Genomic DNA, 16362 nt, shown 5'->3' on the forward strand with positions numbered 1-16362 from the left:
TGTCCAAACTCCTTCGTTTTTCTTCTGCTCTGCTCTGCTCTCTGTGTCCAAACTCCTTCGTTTTTCTTCTGCTCTGCTCTCTGTGTCCACACTCCTTCGTTTTTCTTCTGCTCTGCTCTGCTCTCTGTGTCCAAACTCCTTCGTTTTTCTTCTGCTCTGCTCTGCTCTCTGTGTCCAAACTCCTTCTTTTTTCTTCTGCTCTGCTCTCTGTGTCCAAACTCCTTCGTTTTTTCCTCTGCTCTGCGTGTCCAAACGCCTTCGTTTTTCTTCTGCTCTGCTCTCTGTGTCCAAACTCCTTCGTTTTTCTTCTGCTCTGCTCTGCTCTCTTTGTCCAAACTCCTTCGTTTTTCTATTGCTCTGCTCTGCGCTCTGTGTCCAAACTCCTTCGTTTTTCTTCTGCTCTGCTCTCTGTGTCCAAACTCCATCGTTTTTCTTCTGCTCTGCTCTGCTCTCTGTGTCCAAACTCCTTCGTTTTTCTTCTGCTCTGCTCTTCTCTGCTCTTGTGTCCAAACTCCTTCGTTTTTCTTCTGCTCTGCTCTCTGTGTCCAAACTCCCTCGTTTTTCTTCTGCTCTGCTCTCTGTGTCCAAACTCCTTCGTTTTTCTTCTGCTCTGCTCTCTGTGTCCAAACTCCCTCGTTTTTCTTCTGCTCTGCTCTGCTCTCTGTGTCCATACTCCTTTGTTTTTCTTCTGCTCTGCTCTGCTCTCTGTGTCCAAACTCCTTTGTTTTTCTTCTGCTCTGCTCTCTGTGTCCAAACTCCCTCGTTTTTCTTCTGTTCTGCTCTCTGTGTCCAAACTCCTTCGTTTTTTCCTCTGCTCTGCTCTCTGTGTCCAAACTCCCTCGTTTTTCCTCTACTCTCTCTCTTTGTCCTAGCTGCCCATTTTTTCTTCTATCTCCCGTGAATTTCCCCTTTTTCTCCAATTACTCTTCTTTTTCGGCCTCCCGCCCCCTCCCTCTGCTTTCCCGCCGCTGCCACCCGTGCGGCCCCACCGCCCCCTGCTTCCATTCTTCGCCCTCCTTCCCGCCTCCCGCCCCCAGCTGACCCCTCCCCCCCACCTCCTTCTTATGGCGCCCGCTGCGCGGCAGAGACAGCAACCCTTGACCCTAGGGTAGGTCGCTCCCCCCGCCGCTGCGGCTCCACCTGCCCAGGCCCCTGCCACCTCCAGCAGACCGTAAGTGCTCCATTGCGCTCCCCCCTGTCCAGCCCCTCGTTTTTCTCTTCTGTCTTCTGTGCTCTCACTCTGTGTCCAAACTCCTTCGTTTTTCTGCTCTCTCTCTGTGTCCAAACTCCTTCGTTTTTCTTCTGCTTTGCTCTGCTCTCTGAGTCCAAACTCCTTCGTTTTTCTTCTGCTCTGCTCTCTGTGTCTAAACTCCTTCGTTTTTCTTCTGCTCTGCTCTCTGTGTCAAAACTCCTTCGTTTTTCTTCTGCTCTGCTCTCTGTGTCCAAACTCCTTCGTTTTTTCCTCTGCTCTGCTCTCTGTGTCCAAACTCCCTTGTTTTTCCTCTACTCTCTCTCTTTGTCCTAGCTGCCCGTTTTTTCTTCTATCTCCCGTGAATTTCCCTTTTTCTCCAACTACTCTTCTTTTTCGGCCTCCCGCCCCCGCCCTCTGCTTTCCCGGCGCTGCCACCCGTGTGGCCCGCCCCCCCTTGCTCCCATTCATCGCCCTCCCTCCCGCCTCCTGCCCCCAGCTGACCCCTCCTCCCCCCAATTCCCTCTTATGGCGGCCGCTGGCGCGCTGAAGGCCCGCCAAAGGCAAGCCCGTCCGCGTCAGGACCGCGCCCAGCGCCAGAACCCCTGGCCACCAGTGCTCCCAAAACCCGCAGCACTGCTACAACGCCGCCTCCCTCCACGCACTCAACCCGGGACGTACCACAACCTGCTACCAAACCAGCCCGAAACGCACTCATGGACCCTTCGCATGTCAAACCTGCAAGTATACCTTCCACCGCGACTGCACCCCGTCCACCAGCCCATGCGCCAACAACCACCTCAAGTGCATCCTCATCAACGCACGCTCCGTCCACAAACATGCCATTGAACTATGGGACCTCCTGGACTCCTCCGCACCGGACGTCGCCTTCATCAGTGAGACCTGGATGAACGCCTCATCGGCCCCCGACATCGCCATAGCCATCCCCGATGGCTACAAGGTCGCCAGGAAAGACCGCACCAACCAAGTCAGAGGAGGAATTGCCATCATATACAAGAGCTCCATCAACATCACTACCTCCACCGAAGACACTCCCCTCGCCGCCGAACACATGCACTTCCAGATCCACACCGACCCCAGGACCACCCTCAGAGGAACTCTCGTCTACAGGCCCCCTGGACCACGCGCCCCTTTCAGCGAATCCATCACAGACTTCATCTCCCCGCACGCCCTAGCCACGCCAGACTACATCCTCCTCGGAGACCTGAACTTCCACCTGGAGCAGAACAACAACACCAACACCACCACCCTGCTCGACAACCTCGCCATCCTCGGCCTCAAGCAACTGGTGAACACCCCCACCCACATCGCTGGACAAACGCTCGACCCCATCTTCTCCGCCAGCAACCACGTATCCTTCAGCCACTCCTCCGAAATACACTGGACCGACCACAGATGTGTCCACTTCACCGTCAGACGCAAGACTCTCCACCTTCGCACACAACCTATCTCATGCAGACCTTGGAACAAAATCTACACAGAACAGGTACTCTCCACTCCCAACCACAACCAACCTACCACCACCTCCGACTCCAACAACGCAGCCCTCAACCTCACACAGTGGATCACCAACTGCGCTGACAACCTCGCCCCCCTCAGAAGCCTCCCAAGACAGACCAACACCAGGAAACCTCAATGGTTCACAGACGCCCTCAAAGAATCCAAGAAAATCTGCCGTACCCTAGAGAAAACCTGGCGCAAAGATCACAACACAGAAAACATGTCAGCCCTCAAAACCGCCACCCACGAACACCACCAGTTGATCCGCGCCACCAAAAGAGCATCCTTCAAAGAGAGATTGGACACGAACACCCATAACAGCAAAGAACTCTTCAACATCGTCAAAGAGCTCTCCAATCCCAACGCCAGCTCCAACTCCATCATGCCCTCACAAGAACTCTGCAACTCCCTCGCTACCTTCTTCCATCGAAACATCACCGACCTACACAACAGCTTCGGACCACAGATCCCGCCGACCACCACAGAACCCACAGCCCCAGCCGTCACCCTCAACACCTGGACACCCATCAGCGCCAAAGAGACCAAAACTACCATGAACACCATCCACTCCGGTGCCCCCTCGGACACTTGCCCACATTACATCTTCAACAAAGCCGATGCCAGCATCGCCCCCTATCTCCAGACCATCATCAACAGCTTGTTTGCATCTGCCACCTTCCCGAGAGCTGGAAACACGCGGAAGTCAACGCTCTCCTGAAGAAACCCACGGCGGACCCCAGTGACCTGAAGAACTTCCGCCCCATCTCGCTCCTCCCCTTCCCGGCCAAAGTCATCGAGAAGGCCGTCAACAAACAACTGACTAACTTCCTCGAAGACAACAACCTGCTCGACCCCTCCCAATCCGGATTTCGGGCCAACTACAGCACTGAAACCGCCCTCATCGCAGTCACCGATGACATCCGAACCCTGCTGGACAACGGAGAAACAGCCGCCCTCATCCTCCTCGACCTCTCGGCTGCCTTCAACACCGTCTGCCACCGCACCCTAATAACCCGCCTCCGCTCCACCGGTATCCAAGGACAGGCCCTGGACTGGATCGCCTCTTTTTTCTCTGACCGCTCCCAAAGAGTCTACCTCCCGCCTTTCCGCTCGGATCCCACCGAGATCATCTGCAGCGTCCCTCAAGGCTCCTCGCTCAGCCCTACTCTCTTCAATGTCTACATGAGCCCCCTCGCCGACCTCGCACGCAAACACAACATCAACATCATCTCCTACGCCGACGACACCCAGTTAATACTCTCCCTCACCAAAGACCCAGCCACCGCCAAAACCAACCTGCAGGATTGAATGAAAGACGTCGCAGAATGGATGAAACTCAGCCGCCTGAAGCTGAACTCAGACAAGACGGAAGTCCTCATCCTCAGAAACTCCCCGTCCGCCTTGGACGACTCCTGGTGGCCCACGGCCCTGGGCACCGCACCTACCCCCTCAGACCACGCACACAACCTCGGATTCATCCTGGACCCCCTTCTTACCATGACCAAGCAAGTCTACGCCGTCTCGTCCTCTTGCTTCCTCACACTCCGCATGCTCCGAAAGATCTTCCGCTGGATCCCCGCAGACACCAGAAGATGCTGGCTAAGAAATGATTATATGCTTACTGTTATGTCTTTGGTTATATCTAACTATGCTGATGTATGAAGAAGCAGCTACGGTAGTAAATAAGCTTTATAAAATGCTGGATGCTTTGGATTATTTGTATCTGTACTTTGCAACAAGAACAATTCCTATTTTACATTGTTTGGCCCTATCTGCAAATTTTGTTTTTTTTAATCACCTCTAAGCACTGATTTTACCCACATCTATGTTTTCTGAAAACAGTATGGGGACTGTGTTTCTGTGGAGCATTTTTTACAGCTACACAAGGCACTGTACCTTTGTATACTGTGCACTGATATAGTGCTTTTTCCATATTGAAGGAAAGAATGAATACAGCTCAATATATGTCTATTAAATGTGGTCAGAATGTTTTGCACAGGTGATGTTTTCAAATGTAAAGACTTGTTTCAGCACCATAAGTTCCAAGCTTCTTTTGTCATGAAAACAGCAGGAATGAAAGTTTAAACTGGTGATCCTGGAGCTGAATGTCAATGCGCAAGTTCAGAATGTCTCCATTCACCTGCTTTGCTGTACCATCACCACCTGGAGAACATACTACAAAAGTATACATTTTCTGAATTAATGTAGGCATTTTCTTCACAAGCAGTTAACAGACCTCCTTGTATGCCCCGCGAGAACCGAAGATGTTCATGATATATATCCCTGGTCTTTCTGTATGAAGAGATGTGCTTGCAAGAAAAGAATTGTATGAGTATTCTTGATGATGTAACCAAGAATGTTGGGATGGTGGAATCCTGGAAAAAGCTGAGAGTGGGAGCTGGATGCTGGGACTTACTACTGCTGTAGAAGATTTCTCAAAAATAAAGAACTCTGTAACTCATACTCAATTGCGCAGTTACTACAAAATTTGGCGATGAGGGACTCTGCGCAGAGGGGTCAAACCTCTTAGGTTGGCGTCATCAAAAAGCTTTAAATATAGTGCTTGATCCCAATGCTGTAGAACTGGTTATGGTTGTGGCACCAATGAGTGTAAGTTACATGGAAAATCAAGACACAGATGTAGAATGGTGCAAAAAATTAATGGATACATTTCCAAAAGTTTTTCCTAACAGACTGGGTAAGCTAAAGAAATGTAAACACCGTGTAATTTGAAAGAAAAGTGCTGTACCTGTTGTACATGAAGTAAGACCAGTGCCATTCCTGATGAGAGAACCACTTCAGCAAGAACTGAACAAGTTATTAGAGGAGAAAATAATAGAACCAATAGAGTCATCCGAGTGTCTGGCGCCTATAGTCATGGCACCAAAAGAAGGAAACAAGATCAGTTTGTGTATACTGTAGATTTGAGAGATCTCAATAAAAACATTTGGGTGGACAGACAACCCTTGCCTAATATTGCAGAAATGTTGAGCATGATGAGTGGTGGCAAGGTATTTAGTGTGACCCACGCCCTCGTCACAAGCCGCCTGGACTACGGAAACACCCTATACGGAGGAATCACCGCAAAACTTCAGAAACGTCTTCAGCGAATACAAAACGCCTCTGCACGCTTCATCATCGACGTACCTCGCCACAGCCACATCTCCGCCCACCTGAGACACCTACACTGGCTACCCGTCAACAAAAGGATCACCTTCAGGCTCCTCACTCACGCACGCAAAGCCCTCCACAACAAGGGCCCTGAATACCTCAACCGTCGCCTCACCCTCTACACGTCAACTTCGATCCACCAGCCTCGCTCTCGCCGGCGTCCCTCGCATCTGCCGAACCACTGCAGGTGGAAAATCCTTCTCCTACCTGGCAGCCAAGACGTGGAATTCCCTCCCCGCCCACCTCAGGACCACCCAGGACCATCTCGCGTTCCGGAGGCAGCTCAAGACCTGGCTCTTCGAGCAGCAGTGACCCCCCCCAGGCGCCTTGAGACCCTCACGGGTGAGTAGCACGCTGTATAAATATGATTGATTGATTGAGACTACACTGGTATATGTCAAGGCCTACAGCATATTATTAACTTCATACATTTCATGCCATATACTGCACATCTCAGAATGAGTAAGAAAACCTGAAAATAAATTATGTTGTCAAACATTACTAAGAAAAAACTAGGTAAATACATGTTTTTTTACTGTCTGATCTGGGCTTGCTTCTGCTCTACTTGATCATAGGGGAGATGCTGGCTAAGAAATGATTATATGCTTACTGTTATGTCTTTGGTTATATCTAATTATGCTGATGTATGAAGAAGCAGCTACGGTAGTAAATAAGCTTTATAAAATGCTGGATGCTTTGGATTATTTGTATCTGTGCTTTGCAACAAGAACCATTCCTATTTTACATTGTTTGGCCCTATCTGCAAATTTTGTTTTTTTTAATCACCTCTAAGCACTGATTTTACCCACATCTATGTTTTCTGAAAACAGTATGGGGACTGTGTTTCTGTGGAGCATTTTTTACAGCTACACAAGGCACTGTACCTTTGTATACTGTGCACTGATATAGTGCTTTTTCCATATTGAAGGAAAGAATGAATACAGCTCAATATATGTCTATTAAATGTGGTCAGAATGTTTTGCACAGGTGATGTTGTCAAATGTAAAGACTTGTTTCAGCACCATAAGTTCCAAGCTTCTTTTGTCATGAAAACAGCAGGAATGAAAGTTTAAACTGGTGATCCTGGAGCTGCATGTCAATGCGCAAGTTCAGAATGTCTCCATTCACCTGCTTTGCTGTACCATCACCACCTGGAGAACATACTACAAAAGTATACATTTTCTGAATTAATGTAGGCATTTTCTTCACAAGCAGTTAATAGACCTCCTTGTATGCCCCGCGAGAAACGAAGATGTTCATGATATATATCCCTGGTCCTTCTGTTTGAAGAGATGTGCCTGCAAGAAAAGAATTGTATGAGCATTCTTGATGATGTAACCAAGAATGTTGGGATGGTGGAATCCTGGAAAAAGCTGAGAGTGGGAGCTGGAAGCTGGGACTTACTACTGCTGTAGAAGATTTCTCAAAAATAAAGAACTCTGTAACTCATACTCAATTGCGCAGTTACTACAAAATTTGGCGATGAGGGACTCTGCGCAGAGGGGTCGAACCTCTTAGGGTGGCGTCATCAAAAAGCTTTAAATATAGTGCTTGATCCCAATGCAGTAGAACTGGTTATGGTTGTGGCACCAATGAGTGTAAGTTACATGGAAAATCAAGACACAGATGTAGAATGGTGCAAAAAATTAATGGATACATTTCCAAAAGTTTTTCCTAACAGACTGGGTAAGCTAAAGAAACGTACACACTGTGTAATTTGAAAGAAAAGTGCTGTACCTGTTGTACATGAAGTAAGACCAGTTCCATTCCTGATGAGAGAACCACTTCAGCAAGAACTGAACAAGTTATTAGAAGAGAAAATAATAGAACCAATAGAGTCATCCGAGTGGCTGGCGCCTATAGTCATGGCACCAAAAGAAGGAAACAAGATCCGTTTGTGTATAGATTTGAGAGATCTCAATAAAAACAATTGGGTGGACAGACAACCCTTGCCTTGTATTGCAGAAATGTTGAGCATGATGAGTGGTGGCAAGGTATTTAGTGTGTTGGATATGTCAGCGGCATACCACCAAGTCAACCTGCATCCTGAATCTCGTCCCTTGACTTCTTTTGTCATGCCTTGGGGGCGTATCGCTATTGTAGAATGCCTGTTGGACTGGCATCAATGTCGGCTGTATTTCAGCGAATAATGCAGAACATCTTTCAGGGAATGGACAATGTGTTATGTTTTCAGGACGACATAATAGTGGTGGGAAAATCCTTAAAAGAACATAATGGGTTATTAGGTAGAGTATTGGGCAAGATTAAGGATCATGGATTTACTGTGAAAAAAGACATGTCAATTGAGAAAGGAACAAATAAACTATTTGGGACATGAGATATCTGCTGAAGGAATAAAACCCAAGAAGAGTATAGTTAGAGCAATTAGTGATGCTCCAAGACCATGCAACAAAGACCAATTAAGGTAGTTTCTGGGATTGGCGGAGTACTGTTCAAAAATTTGAATGGGGAGCAGAATGTCAATTTTTGTTCGCTGAGATTAAGCAGTCGATTGCTCTTGCTCCAAGACTGGGGCACTTTGATGTTAATAGGAAAACTGTTGTGATGACGGATGCCACTGGAGTGGGTCTTGGTGCAGTGCTGATTCAGATGGTAGATAATGAGGAGAGAATTACTGGATTTGCATCTTGACAGTTACAGGGGGCTGAGCGATCGTACTCTGCCATTGAGAAGGAACCACTAGCTTTTGCTGGGGTATAAACCATTGTAAGTATTAATTGTGGGGATTACCTTTTGTGCTTCGAACCGACCCTGAGCCATTACTGCAAATTTTCAAATGTGGTCAGGGTTTTATAAGGGAGTGTAACACCTCGTATTTCCAGATGGCTCATTACAGTTACTGATGTTAATTTTGTTGTGGAATTTGTAAGAGGGAAGAGAAATGTTGTGGCTGATTGTTTGTCACACATGCCTGTGGACGAAATTCCAGAAGAAATTTCACTCCCATGCATGATGGAGTCACAGACATTTTCAATTGAGGGAGAGATGGCGTTAGGACAGGAAGAGTGGGACGATGCGATTGTTGCAGATGAGGAATATAAGGAATTAAAGAGATTCATAAGTAGTGCTTGGCACAAGACAACTGCCTTGCATGGGAATCTGAGACAGTATTTGGAAGTGAAGGATGAGTTGAAAATTCAGGGGGAGAAGATTTTGAGACGCAATAGAATTGTTTCTCCTGCGAGGTTGAGTGCAAGGTTATTAAGAATTGTGCACAAAGGACATCTAGGAAGGAGCGTGACTAGAGGAGGTTGCGACAATTCTATTGTTGGCCAGGGATCGATTAGGATGTAGAAACAATTGTGAATGACTGTCAAGCATGTAGTAATAGTGATAAAGTCAAAGTTGTCAGACAACCGCCTTTGGGGTGCGTGTAATTTCCGACAGAACCATGGGAAAAAATTGCTTTGGATTTTCTAGCTCCCGTTGATAGACTGCGCAGGAGAAATTGTTTTCTCATAGTTCTTGTTGATTATCATAGTAAACGATTTGTAGTCAAGACTGTGGAGCTGATTACAATTAGCAATGTCATAGAGTTCTTTAGAGAAGTATTCTTGGAAGAAGGAATACCAAAAGTCCTAGTTACAGATAATGGGGTGCAGTTAGTTTCTGCAGCTATGACATATTTTCTTACTGGTTTAGGAATCAGACATGAGAGAGTAGCATTATTCCGACCACAAGCGAATGGTTTAGTAGAGAGGGTAAACTGAATAAATATGGAGAACGTTCAACTTTCTTTGGCAAATGGGTTGATCTGGAGAGAGGAGTTGAACTAGATGTTGTGGGCACATAGAGTAACACCTCATTCGGTGACAGGGGTGACTCCTTTTATTGCTCTTAAAGGGGGGGAGCCAGCAACGAAAGAATCTCCTTGGTGGTTGCTTGAGAAGAAACAGGTATGGGTTGATCGTTAAGGTATGAAAGCGGGTAATAGATTTACAGAAGCAGAATAAAATGAGTTATAATAGCACAAAGGGAGGGAAGAGCATTTGCATGAAAAGTGGTGATTGGGTAGCAGTGAGAAAATTTGGTCATGTGATGGAAGGTGAGAGCAAGTTTCTTAAACCACAGAGAATAACAAAAGTAATGAATCCTGTGGTTAATTTGGATGATGGTAAGGAAGGGAGTATAGGAAATCTGTGCAAAGTTAAAATGCCAGTGAAAGAGTAGTGGATATTGTGTAATGTATATAATTAGTATTTCTATAAATGTTTCTATGGTTCCGTATTCTACTATATTGTTAAATGTCTGAGCTTGAAAGTAGGTAGGTTTATTAAAATATGTAAGGAGGAAGATGTGTAGATATGTGCTTACAAGAAATAATTGTATGACCATTCTTGATGATGTAACCAATAATGTTCGGATGGTGGAATCCAAGAGAAAAAGCTGAGAGTGGGAGCTGGAAGCTGGGAGTTACTACTGCTGTAGAAGAAGATTTCTCAAAAATAAAGAACTCTGTAACTCATACTCAATTGCGCAGTTACTACAAATACCTTTTTTGCTTCACTCTTAATGGTTTCAGGTAGTTCTTCCAAATTCTTCCAAATACTGCCAAATAGCTGCCTGTCATACCATCCAAGGAAGGCCAGCAAGTTTGCAGCTCGCACTACAATTGCAGACATTGAAGAAAAACGCCTGCTGATGTTATCGAGCCGCCTTCCTTCCTTATCTGGTGGTGCAGTTAAGGATACTGAGGAGTTTCTCGAGCGGCGTTGCGCTGCTTGTGAAATAACAGAGTCTGCCTTTGGATAGCCTATAAGACATGCCAGAGCATCGTCTGTGGTCTTATATATTGATAAGACTGCCGGGACTGTTGCTGGTTTGCACATAACCTTCAGCCCTTGGTTCCAAACGTGATCAAAGATTGGGATAGCCCTGACTGATTTTCTGTAGGGCTCTTAAAAATCATACAGAAAACAATCCTGCTGCGCTGATGGCATTGGCAAATCAAAACGTGTGGCCACCCTTTCCAACAAATTGTGAAAACCTCTTATATCCTCCAGGGGGTGGGACTCTACTGCAGGCTGAATGGAAGACGCAGGTGCTGGTATGATATATTCATCCCATTCGTCTTGATTGGTGCGAATCTCAACCTCTTCTCCTTTTTCATCTGAAGAAGTTGTGACCGGTGAAGGCGTCACCTGAGGGGAAATCCGTGGATGTACCGGAGGACAGACCTGAGGCTGTTGGGGTTGCTGTGGTGTTGCTGGTGTCACGGCATGTTGTTGCTGCTGTACAGATGTGGGTACCAACAGGAAGCGTTCTCTGTAGTCTGTTAGCATAGCCTGTAGGTCTGATACCAACCCAGAAGGAAGACATGCCAGTTCCTGTTGTGGCTGAGATGTTTGGTGAAAATACTGCAGGTCGTAATAAGAGTCATCGTCTGAATATTCCTGACATTTGACATGCAACTGGGAAGGGCTTCTAGCTATTCCATATAAACCATCCTCATCTGAATCATCCTCATCCAACAAGTAGGAGGGTAGAAGGCATGAGACTTTACTAGGAAATGTGATAGATGCTGTAAAGCTATGTTTTTTATGTCTTTCAAGCGGAGTCTGCATAGTCAACGAGAAAAGAGACAGTGTTGATGGTCTCTGTCTCTTTGCCGGTGTTTCACTGATCGTCAACGATAGGTGAACAGTCGTCGTCAACGGTGGTGGCGTCATCAATATGATCATCGACGGGTGCGTCATTGATGGCAGAAGTGTCGTCAATTGCGTCGTTGACGGGGTGTCCATCAGCGGCAGCGTCAACGATGGGATAATCACCGATAAGGTGCGTTTTGTCACGGGGAAACTGCAACATCAACGTAATGGGGTGCATCATCAATGAAGATAACAAGACCGTTGATGAGGACTCTGTGGACGCTGTCGTTAAAACCAAAATGGTGATGACGGTAGAAATTATAGTCGACGCCTAAGCTGTTGTCGGTATTATCGTCGTCGACGGTGCTGATGACGTTTTATTGAACTTGTGCTTGACTTGCAGGGCGGCATTTGGGGCTCAGAATGACATTCCTTCTTGGATTGTGATAAGGAATCAGTCCTTGTTTTTCCCAACTTGGCAGAATGTTTCTTAGAAGGGCTGTGAGACTTAGAAGAGCCCTCAGGTGATTTCTTAAGTGCCTTTTTTGGAGGTTCATTTGTCTCTTTACAGGAGTTTTACTGACTGACACAGAAGAGGAGGCACTATCATCATCAGAAACAGGGTTGAATCTGGTCTTTAACTTCAGTAGCTATAGGAGAAGATGGCCTTTCCTATCTTTTAAGGTTTTTGTAGAAAATGTTTGACATACCTTGCAGTCTCTGGTCTTATGGTTTGGGTAGATGCAGTATATGCAGTTGTCATGTGGGTCATAAATATGAAGCCTCTTCTTCCTACAAGTAGCACAAGGTCTGAATAGCCCCTTTTTAGGTGTCTCTGACATACTGGTCAGTTTGAAGCACCTACTTGAATAATACTTGACGTTTTATTGAGATACAAAACACCTCTGAACAGGATTTCGGAGAAAGAACTGAGCAGATCTCAGAGGAGACTACTTAGCACGATGTGCGGTCGAAAATCTGAGGGAATGCAGCTCCTCACAGGAGTGTTCTAGAGGGTGGTGTAAATTGATAGGTGGATTCTGGAGTTGAGTTTGTTCCATTTTTACAAAATGACTATGATATGTTATTAATTTAAAGGCCTAATGCCTGTAATGTATAAATACATTAGAGCATTGCCTTGGTATAACACCGGAAACTCCCATCTTGATAACTGGGAAGAATTCAAGCATGTGAATCTATGAAAGTTCCAATACTGGAGTAACAGAGGTAATGGAAGTTACAGGTAGGTAATCAGAACGTTTCTACTTCTAGGGATGACTTAACCAAAGGCTTACTATTATCAAGCTGCTCGTATTTTATGTTATGCTGAATATACTGCACATACTTACTTGATATTATAAGCATACATGCACAGGATTAGTTAGATATTATTAAGCTTATTATGTTTGAGAAGGTAATTTCATACCAGCTTAAGTATTGAGTCAGGGGTTGTAACACAACCCCCTGCATCCCTGACAGTGTGTGGAGGCCCCAGGGCTTCCCCATCATTTTAGGGACCCTCACTCCGCACTGCACTATTGGTGTAAGATAAACAGCAGATTGGGAAAGCAGCTGTTTAATTCCTAAGCTGAAAGTGAAAACTTGCTAAATTTATTATTTATTTATTAATTATTTCAAGTGTTGCAGTATCGTCCAGCCAAAAAGAAGGGAATTAAGGACAAGGGGCCAGGGTGGCCAGAAAGACAAGTTTGAGAGAGAGAGCGTACAAAGAAGAGAAAGAGAAAAAAGGAGAAAGAGAGATAGAAGTAAAGAAAGAGAGAGGGAAAGGGATAAAGAGAAACGTAGAGGGACTGCTGCAGGAAAAAGGGAAAGAGACAGACAGAGAGGAAAGTAGTTAAAATAGAAAGCGGTTGAAATGAGTTAGATGAGAGGAAGAGAAACTTCAATGCAGTGGAGAGACAGTACTAAGGAGCCATGAAAGAAGAGAGCAGGGGAAAGAGAAAGACAATACAATGTGGACAAGGGAACGCTTGGACAACAGAAGAGAAACAAGGGTGAGTTATTAGGTATTTTCTCATGATAAAGTATATAAAAAAACTGAGACCTTATAGCACGCATGCAAATTTTCTTTCCCTAAAGTAATGGTCTTATCTGAGTGTGTGTGTGATGATATGACATGCATTATATTGTGGGAGCAATCTATATTCTATTACAAAACAATGGGCATACTGTGGTAATTAAGGATGAAGGTCACACGGAGGCATCCATCATGTTTATCTGAAGTTTATTTAAGAATACACTGTAGAGAAGACCCCAACCACCAACACTTCCAACCGTCACCTCTCTCTTCTTTCCGTTCCTTCTCACAGCTCTCTCACCACACATTCTTCTCTGGAATCCAGAAGGGTTCCGGTTCCAGAACATAACACAAGACACCACACCACCTCCCTCACTTCACCATAAGAAGATTTTACATTCCTTCAATTTGAACTTGACCTTTAAAGAATAAAACTAACATTTCATAGTAATAAGACATACATATTGTAGAGAAGAAATATACACGTCATCAGAATAACTTTATAACACATAATCCTTCATATAAGAAGGACTTTTCCTTAAACGCTGAGGTCTACATCCTTGCACAGGGTCATTTCTTGACGTCCTCACATCCAAATCATTCTCCCTAACAGGAACAAACTTTGCAACTCTGTTAAGATTCCACACTCTGTGATTATCCAGCTTCACCGCATTCCTAAATAACTTAGGCGGTCATTCTGACCGCGGCGGGCGGAGGTCGCCGCCCGCCATGCGGTCTCCGCCAAATGACCGCCCTGCGGTCAAAAGACCGCGGCGGCCATTCCAACTTTCCCGCTGGGCCGGCGGGCGCCCTCCAAAAGAGCGCCCGCCGGCCCAGCGGGAAAGCCCCTGCAACAATGAAGCCGGCTCCGAATGGAGCCGGCGGAGTTGCAGGGGTGCGACGGGTGCAGTGGCACCGGTCGCAATTTTCACTGTCTGCTAGGCAGACAGTGAAAATCTTTGTGGGGCCCTGTTAGGGGGCCCCACGACACCCGTTCCCACCATCCTGGTTCTGGCGGTGAAAACCACCAGAAACTGGCTGGCGGGAAGGGGGTCGGAATCCCCATGACAGCGCTGCAAGCAGCGCCGCCATGGAGGATTCCCTGGGCCAGGGGAAAACCGGCGGGAAACCGCTGGTTCCCCTTTTCTGACCGCGGCGGTAGAATAGGCCTGGAAGCACCGCCAGCCTGTTGGCGGTGCTTCCGCTGCCCTCCGCCCTGGCGGTCAGAGACCGCCAGGGTTGGAATGAGGGCCTTAATCACCTTGAAAGGTTGACTCAATTTAGAAAAACCCATTTTCCTAGGTGACTTTATCTTCACCCAATCCCCAACCTTCACTACTGTCTCTCTATCTGCCTTTCTTTTATCGTACAATACCTTTCTGCGCAACATTTGTTCTTTCTCTCTCTCTTTCCAATCACCACTTTCATTAACTTGGCTGTCCACTATTCATTTTTTTTCTGATACCCACAATGGCATATTTGAGTGTTAGGTCTCCTTCCTCTGAACAATTGAAACAGAGAAATCCCAGTGGATAAATGCGGAGTGAAACGATACTCCCTCACCTTCTTTTTAACAGCAACCTCCCAATTACCACTTGAAGTTAACGCCAACTGCACACTCTCTTTCAAAACCTTAATAAATCTTTCTACAACACCGTTGCTTTCCAGATGTATAGAGCAGCCCTTTTATGCTTCACACCTCTTTCCTGTAGAAACTTCTCCACCTCATTTGAAGTAAATTGTACGCCACTGTCCGAAAGAACGGAAGCAGGAAAGCCTTCTTTTTCAAATAAACCTTCCAAAAATTCAATGACCACCCTAGACTTCACAGAACTCACAATTTTCACCTCTGGCCAATGTGAATACATGTCAAGACAAACTAAATTATACTGATCAAAAGAGTTAACTCTTAGAGGTCCCAAGATGTCGATCGCTCTGTTCGACCACGGACCACTAGCTTGCTCCCTCAAAGCCATAGGTTGTGTCCTGCACTTCAAGCCTTTGTCACATTCAGAACACTCAATACAATTCCTAACCAACCTTTCAATCTCTACATCCATTGCAGGGCACCAACATCCTTTCCTCACCCTCTCCTTTGTTTTGGCTATACCCATATGGCTAACATGAGCATGCTTCATCAACACATCCCTTATACCAACATGTGGAATCAACTTCGTACCCCTCATGAGTAATCCATCCATTACCAATAACTCATTTCTAACTTGCCAAAATCCTTTCACCACTTCTTCACACTTACTCTTCTCCACCAACCATTATGTACTCTAGAGATAACTTTCATCAAAACCTCATCCTTCTTCAATTCATCTCTCCTCCTCTCTTCAGACACAGTCCCTTCAGAAATCTCAAAAACTTTAATTTCTTCTTCCGAGTCCTCACCACACTCACCAGTATCATTTTCCACATCCACCATCCTTGAAACACAATCTGCAAACACATTATCCACACCTGGAATGTAGGCTACCTCAAAATTAAATTTTTGCAATGCCACAACCCATTTTCCTATCCTGTGTGATACTAAATCAATTCCTTTCTTACCGAAAACCTCTTTAAGCAGTTTGTGATCTGTTTTAACCAAAAATGTCCTTCCCCACAAAAACTTTCTTAACTTGCGTACTGACCAATACACCTCAAGAGCTTCCTTTTCTACTACAGAATAATTACACTCTGCACCCTTCAAAGCACGTGATACAAACAATATAGTCCGCTCAACACCATTTTTCCTTTGCATAAGCACCGCTCCCAATCCTTCAGAGCTTGCATCAGTCACCACCCATGTTTCATCCCTAGTATCAAAACTGCCAAGATTGCTTTGC

The sequence above is a fragment of the Pleurodeles waltl genome, chromosome 3_1 (assembly GCF_031143425.1).
Source record: "Pleurodeles waltl isolate 20211129_DDA chromosome 3_1, aPleWal1.hap1.20221129, whole genome shotgun sequence".
Lineage (NCBI taxonomy): Eukaryota > Metazoa > Chordata > Amphibia > Caudata > Salamandridae > Pleurodeles > Pleurodeles waltl.